General features: G+C 39.8%; 1 pseudogene; it reads left to right on the forward strand.

Moving 5' to 3' along the window:
• Positions 1-2803: 2803 nt before the first annotated feature.
• LOC149264900 (uncharacterized) lies at positions 2804-4273 on the forward strand (annotated as a pseudogene).
• Positions 4274-8333: the final 4060 nt, after the last annotated feature.

Here is an 8333-nt window from a genome sequence, read left to right on the forward strand (position 1 = left end):
ATGGAGGAATTAATTAATTAATTTGACTAAAGAAAAAAATATTAAAAGGTCAATTTATTTAATAAAGGAAAAGGTGACCCATGTTATTCAAATTACCTATGGTATTAACCAAGGTATTCCAATAAACCATCATAAGAAAAAGAGAAGCAAGAGATCATTCATGGATATGATTGGATGATTTGGTTTATTGATTTATGAGCTCATTGAAATTTGTATGGGGGTTTGTAACCCTATTTTGGATCTTATTTATGGGGGAAACTATCCTCCCTAGGGATCAAAACTACTTTTGGTGTTGCAAGATCAACCCTAGCTAGTCATTGGAGGGATCAACCAGATTTCTCATTGGCGCTTAGCAAGGAAGGATGAGATTTTGGAGATATTTTCAGAAGGCTAAAGCAACACGCATTGTATACATGGGAGTCCAAGTAGAGGGGTTTTGAAACAGACCAAATTATTCCATGCTTGTCTATTATCAAGTTCCTTTTCAAAATGAATTGGATGTAATTTCCATCTCAATAATTAATAAATAGATAGGTCGGGTTTGCAGTGGAATTTGTATACACACTTTGTAATTGTTGGTTTGAATATGCTTAATTCCCGACAATAATTATTATGTAGTACTCTGAAGAAAATTCATAGAATAATTTATGGTAAATTGAATAAAATTTTAAAAGGGAATATTACACTGAGACAATGGGCTACAAAGATTAGAAGGCAAGAAAGATTGATATTAGAGGCCTTCAACCACCAAGGTGTTTAATAATACAGATCAACATGATGATATTAGTATATTTAAAGCTCATGGAGAATATCCTTAGCATGATCCTGGCCTTCATGCTCCATAAACTGCCATGGATGTTTCACTGGGCAGTTCGTCATAACAAATATGATAAATTATATTTAAAATATGAAATTCTACACTATTATAGTTTTTTTTTCTTTGTAGATTTATGGATTTGTAGATTGTTGTTAATAATGTATGCATTTGAATTAAAATTATGTAGAAAATAGATAACAGTGAAATAAAATCTCCCACACACATTTGACATAAGATATGACCTGGTAACCCTTTCGGTAGAAAAAACCCAGATATAAGGTGAGGTCACTCTGCTCTCTTTCACTGTATAGAAAATGTTTGAGTACAAAGAAATATGGCTTGTGGCTTGTGGGCCACTATAGTGCACAAATCATCTATGTGTGCTCTATATCTTATTCCTCTCGGTTTTTTGTCTTAGCTATGGAACAAATGTACTGAAAATAATGGAACCCATTTTCCTCCTAGTGGATTGGTTATAACACAATGTGATAGCCTACTAGTGGTTAGGTTTGACTACAAAAAATATTAACCATAATTACAATATACAATATTCTATATTCATATTCATCATAATCATGTGGCTAGCCCATTTTCCATGAATTATGGGGGCTGACGTGGCATCCTCTCAAATTATGGTGGTGAAAACTAGAAGGTCAACTTTTGAGTGGCATAACTTTCACATACAGAATCCAGTTGATGTGATTCTTGAGCCACTAGAAAGTTATTTGTTTGTAGAATAGGATAAAAAGGTGTGGCACCAAAGTGGAAAATTTTTACTCCAAAAAAATTCATTTGATGCCTCAAAATTCTCTCGGAAGGTTTCAAAGCTCAATTTTCCAAATTGGGTCTCGCCAGTAAAAGGGTCATGTGAGTTTATTCGTCCCCTTTTTCCACTCTGAAAGAATCGAGATGGATGAAAAATAATATGATGATCCAATCTAGATCATGTTGAATTTTCATGACCTTGGGTCTAGGTTAGAGTCTTAAAATCACTAACGCTACCAAACCAAGAATCTCAATGATACTACTTTGCACAGTGGAATATAAACAACAATAAATCACACATGCACAAAATATAGAAATTTTTTTACAATTTTTAACCCAAATTCGTTATATTAAAAAACATATAATACAACAGTCTAGGGCTCTCGTACCAGGGATGATGGCCCTTATACATCCACTAGCACAATATACAAAACTGGGGTTTGGTGTCTATCCATCGACAACCAATCTACCCTCAACAAGATACTCTGACCATCTATATATCGCATGCTCTCTCAGCTCCTCTTGGTTGTACCCTATACCTACCCGGTCCTACGACTCCCAATTTGCAGCTCCTGCCTCTATCAATGCTCCAAGTCCATCTCACCTGTTATCACTCAAGAATTCTAATTTCAAAACCGCTCACATTAGTTTGATGGTAAAAAATTCAGTGCTAGTCTAGCTTTGAGTTTTTGTTTGCCTTAGAGTCTGAGTCTAAGGAGTCCACTGTGCATCCTCATTCACCATTGGTCTCATAATTCACACAATTTCCATGTGTCAGCTTTGTTCAAAGGTTATTATGTGCTACAAAGCTCCTTAAGTAATTTCGTAGCGCATAAGTCAGTTTTAGGTGTTTTCGTAGCGCAACATGTTTCATGTGATTTCGTAGCGTAGAAACCCGGTCTAGGTGATTTTGTGCTGATCCATAGCAAATCTCACCCAGCTGTCATACTTATCAGAATCCGCTGTGTTTTAGGTCGTTAGGTGTCTTGGTACTAGTACATGTTTGCAGTTGTATTTTACTCTGCGGTTTTGGTCGTTCAATCAGGCTTTTCAAAATAGTCTCAGAGCAATCGGGGAAATGTTCTTCTAGGTTTTGCTTCTATTCCTTGAATTTGGGGCAGTCTGAAACTATTCCTTGTAAACAAAAAGGATAACTTAATGGCACCAGGACACACGGAGAACAAGAGTCGAGGTAATTCAGTGGTAGGTTGAAGGTTTTGGATGTGTGAAGGTACTCGTTCCTTTGCAGTGAAGATGGCTTCAGCTTGGCTGTTCGTGGTGCTTTTGCTGGTAATTGCAGTGAATGTGGGAGTTGAAGGGTCAGTGCACGGATACAAGGACGCTTCCTTCAAGGAGAGTGGAAACGCTTACCTGCTCTATGGAGGCAACGAGGGCATGAGAGCCTCGATTGACTCTGATCAGAAGTCTGGATCTGGCCCCAACAATGGAAAATCTTACATCAAGTTTGAAAATATTACTTTGCGGAGGACAACGGAAGCTGCTGCTCAGCATTCAGGCATGGAACACAGTACTGGACTGGTCCAGGCTATCATCTTTGAGGCATCTGATCGAGATGATATTGGTGGTTCACTATTTGGTGGCCAAAAGGCTATCTGTTGTACTCCCGACCTTGCCAAGATAGAGGGGTGCAAACAAGGTGAAGTCATCCGGCACCAATGTGCAGGAGATCCCAAATGGCCTTACGTATTAGATATTGAATTTAGTGGAGATGAAATTTCCCACACTTTGTCAGCACAATCAGTAACAATTCCTAAGACTGGAATGTATAACTTGTATTTTATATTTTGTGAACCAGCCCTAAAGGAGCTGTTGCTGGATGGAAAGACTATTTGGAAAAATCCCACAGGTTATTTACCAGGCAGGATGGCACCCCTAATGACCTTTTATGGCTTTATGTCGCTAGTATACCTATTACTTGGACTCATTTGGTTTTCCCAGTATATCAGGTTTTGGAAGGATGTACTACAGCTTCAGAATTGTATTACCCTTGTTATTGCCCTTGGTATGTTTGAAATGACACTGTGGTACTTCGAGTATGCAAATTTTAATGCAACTGGAGTCACGCCCATGGGAATTACATTCTGGGCCGTTACATTTGGGGCAGTGAAGAAAACTGTGGCCCGTCTTCTCCTTTTGGTTGTTTCAATGGGTTATGGTGTGGTTAGGCCTACTCTTGGTGGTCTTACTTCAAAGGTGCTTCTTCTTGGTGCGACATATTTCCTGGCTTCTGAATTGCTTGATGTGGTGGAGAATGTTGGAACAATTGATGATTTGTCGGGGAAGACAAGGATGTTCCTTGTCCTTCCAATTGCTATTTTGGATGCATTTTTGATACTCTGGATTTTCACTTCTCTGTCTAAAACACTGGAGAAGCTCCAGGCAAGGAGGCGGCTAGCCAAGTTGGAAATTTACAGGAAATTTATAAATGCATTGGCAGTGGCTGTCATTGTTTCTGTGGCTTGGATTGGACATGAGCTGTATTTCAAGGCAACGGATCCTTTTAGCGAGCATTGGCAGAGTGCACGGATCATAACTAGATTTTGGCACATGCTGTCCTTTGCTCTGCTCTGCATCCTCTGTGTGCTGTGAGCACCATCTCAAAGTTCTACACGGTATGCTTACTCAGAAGAAGTTGGAGAAGATTTTGATGAAAAGGTGCTTAAGCCATGAACAGTGGCGATCATTTAGCTATGAAAGGAAGACTGTGTTTTTAAAATTACACAGCAGTTTCGTAGCGCGCTACGAAACTGCTGTAGCTGCATGTTACAACTCAGTTGATCAATTATGATTGACAAAGCGGCAAATCTTTTTAAAACATTTTGTCATCACACAGGTTCATGAAAACGGTGAACAGCACATCAAGGACGTGGCAGTCTGCTCTGTTTTAGGTAATTAAAGGATAAAAGACATGCTTCTTTGGATTCGAACATTTTGAGGTAAACCAAAGACCAGTAAAACAGGGATAATTTCCTATGTTTCAGGACAATGGAAAACGTGTGATATTGAAGAGCAACATGAAGCATTAAAGGTCCATCACAGCCACTGCCAAAGGGAACCAGATGTCAGAGAACGAAAATGATTGTAGACCAAGGCTGTTATAGAGTTAGAGTCATAGTTGATTTAGATCTCTAAAAACTCCAGTCAACACTCTGTTGTATTTATTAAGTAGTTAGAGTTTAAGAGTTGTCAGTAATAGAAGTAGTTTTCAAATTCCCCTCATGCTGGAGGAGGAATCTCGATCAGTTAGAATAAGAGCTCTATATATAGCTGAAACAACAATGTAATCAGGGTTGGGAAATTTTATGGAAAAGCTTGTATTGGGCCTATTGGTATGGATGTATAATCACTCAGAATTCACTGAATGTGCTTTGATGTGAGACTCATTTTCAGTAATACATGCTTGACTTTACTTCTCAGGATTCATGAAGGATTTTTTATGTTCAGAATATGTGATGTTGTCCCTTTCTTAATTCTTACAGTGGTATGGATGTATAATCACTCAGAATTCACTGAATGTGCTCTGACTTCCTGTATACATTTATAAACTGTGTGGTCCCATATGAGTTTATGTTCTGAATGTTTAAATGCTGAATGCCCTGACTTCCATGTAAGGTTGAGTTCATTGTTATATTGAGGTGTTGTTGACTCCATAAGCCCAATGGATAGTTTTGTTTAATGTGTTTCCACCATTCATACTTTTCACATTTGTTCTACAAGAGTTAGCCATCTTATCTTTAATCAAAATCATTAACCCATCAAGAGAGAGCCCTCTCAGGTTGAGGAGGCTAAGCCTCAGCCTAAAGTCGGTTTGAAATAGTTACTTGAAGTCTTCCTGGTCTACAGCCTTCCAGGGCCTGATTTTGAGATAACATCACCACTGAATCTCGGTTATCCAATCTGCTCTCTAGTTGTGCCTTTGTCCATCAAGTCCACAACACATTGAGACTCCTGTTGATTTGTTCACACCTTCATTTATGAACAACTCTCAATCTGTCCATTGCTTCTCCTCAGCTACTCAGGGAATTCCTCCCAATATGTTCTTCCTGTGCTACACCGATGAAGACCAACATAGGGCACGTAAGACTGCCACCTATCATTGCAAGATGTCCATCTCCTACAATGAACATGGGCTAGGAGGATTTCCCATCTTCTGTAGTAGATGTACTTCTCCATAGAAAAGTCTCGAGCTCCACAACTGCTCCTCTGGTTCGTCAACCCTTGAGCTCAATAACTGCCTCTCTCACAACTAACTTTGTCCATCAAGGTGTTTCTCACAGGGATCCAAATTGGACACCATCACGCTGTCCTCCAATGGACCACAAGTGCCAAATATTTTCCACACTTGGTCTTCTCTCACACTGCCCTCCAACAATTCACGAGATACCAAGTCCATGTTGTGGCATCTACACCTAGTTAGGGAATTCCCACATGTAGGAGACCCTTACACATGGCTACCCACAGACTCCACCAATCTTCCTTTTGTTCTACAGTAGAGGAGCTATTGTACAAATATGGGCATCAACAACTTGTCCTCTCCTAGGACACCATCAACTCATCAACCAAGGGAACATCTGCAACATTTCTTATTGTTGTCCTTTTGCCTTCCAATCTGATGTGCCTACTGTCACCTTGACTTCTTGGTAGGCCTCCCAACAATCCACGTGGGTTCCTCTAAACAACTCTTAAGGCCTCCTACAATATGCCCATAAAACTGATCCAAGTCTGGTCTAACTCTTTGACCCAACACAAGGCAAACTCAATTCCAAGTCTGATACAACTGTTGTTCATGGAATGAGTTGTGGATCACTGGTTAGGGATTCCCTTGTATCCCACAGCTACCCACTAAACCGACCAAAACTCACCTTATTTGTTTCAGATTCTCTCCCTTCACAGTGTTGGACACCTTGTTTCTTGAGAAGACTCGTACAACTCCTTGTTTAGGGTTGTTTGTCCCTCAAACAAGCCACTACATGCTTGCAATCTAATCAATACAGTAAGGTTATCATTTCAACCTGCTTTGAGGAGGTTTATCCTCTTTTTACTAGCCCAGAACAACTTTCTTCTATGTGGCTTTATTTATCCAACCTCCATGCTTTGATTTGGGCACTACTTGTCCTCAAACAAACCCATTCAAACCTGCAAGAAAGTGTGTAAGGCTTGCGTCCTACCCACACCTCCTCTCTATGCTTACAGATTGCCTGAACTAGAGGTTATAACACTTCTATTCAGCCACAATTAGCCCATAACATGGCTCTCCTAGCTCGTCCCTCCTGAAAGATAGATTAGGTCCCCAAATAGTCATGAAAAGAGCCTCTCTAACCCTTTCTCCCTTCGTTGGTTCTCCTCCTCCCATGCGTGTCCAAACAGAGATGCCTCTTCTCCTCCTACAAGTTCTTATCTATCCTTCTACGTTGTCGTTGTGTTACAAAATATTGGATACTTATAATGAATCCTCTCCACCTCTATATATACACATAAAGAGGGATCCACTAATTCATCTGAAGAGACATGTATCTTGGACAAATTCACCAAGCCTACATGGCTTTGGTTGTTCATAATTAATTGTTGACTTCAAAAATTCATAACTTCGTTTCTAGAGCTCTGATTTGAGTGATATTTACAGCGTTGGAATCAACTTTCCAAGATATATCACCTCAAATTTTCTCAAGATGAAATTCATCATGGTTTTGACCCAAATCCCACTAGGTGAAAACCCCCATGCTTGGGTTCCAATCCCAGAAGCCTACTTGTGGTGCTTTGACCTCCAACCCTTGAACATTAGGGCTTGGATTACCTCCCAAGCTACACAAAAATCAACACTCCCTCTTAGCAAGGGAGGTACTTCCAAGGCTAGGATGTAACCATCATCATCTTCGACGATGACACTAGCCCATCTGGCATCCATCACTACAACATACCTTTTAGAATGAATCTGGAAATATTAGTAGTGCCTCTGCCTCATCGCATCTAAACCTGAAGATCCCAAACAAACATAGGGTTGCTCCCTCTGAGCCTACATGATCTCCACTAGCTTAGTCTTGCAAGCATTCAACCTCTTGGATCAAATACCACTCATGTAAATCCCTCCAATCTAAGATATGCAACATCACGATCTGATGAAGACTTTATCCTGCCAACATGTAGTCCAACACATGAAGCCATATCGATCAACCTGATCTCATCCATGCCAAATAAACCATAAAGTTGTCCCAAGCATCCATGATAAGGCATAGGAATTCCATGATCTACAAACCACCACACAACATACTAAAGTGCACCAGGTTCACCACCGATCCACCAGAACTCCCAGCCCATCTCATCATGTAGTCTATCGAGACCACATATCCATGTCTCCAATTGAACCCTCTGCTCCATGATCTAGACACTGACAACTCCCTTTGATTTGATTCACTGTGCACACTCTGATTCATTGTCCCTCAAAGTAGATTAGATACACGCCAATACCATGATGCATTTCCATGACCTTGTGTCTAGGTTAGAGTCTTAAAATCACTGACGCTACCAAACCAAGAATCTCAACAATACTACTTTGCACAACAAAATATAAACAACAGTAAATCACACATGCACATAATATAGACAACTTTTTACAATTTTCAACATAACTTCATTATATTAAAAAACATATAATACAACAGTATAGTGCTCACGTACTAAGGATAATGGCCCTCATACATCCACTAGTACAAGATACAAAACTATGGTTTGG

Source organism: Pinus tabuliformis, chromosome 6, assembly GCF_031772625.1.
Source record: "Pinus tabuliformis cultivar Carrire ecotype Pingquan chromosome 6, CPIR1, whole genome shotgun sequence".
Classification (NCBI taxonomy): Eukaryota; Viridiplantae; Streptophyta; class Pinopsida; order Pinales; family Pinaceae; genus Pinus; species Pinus tabuliformis.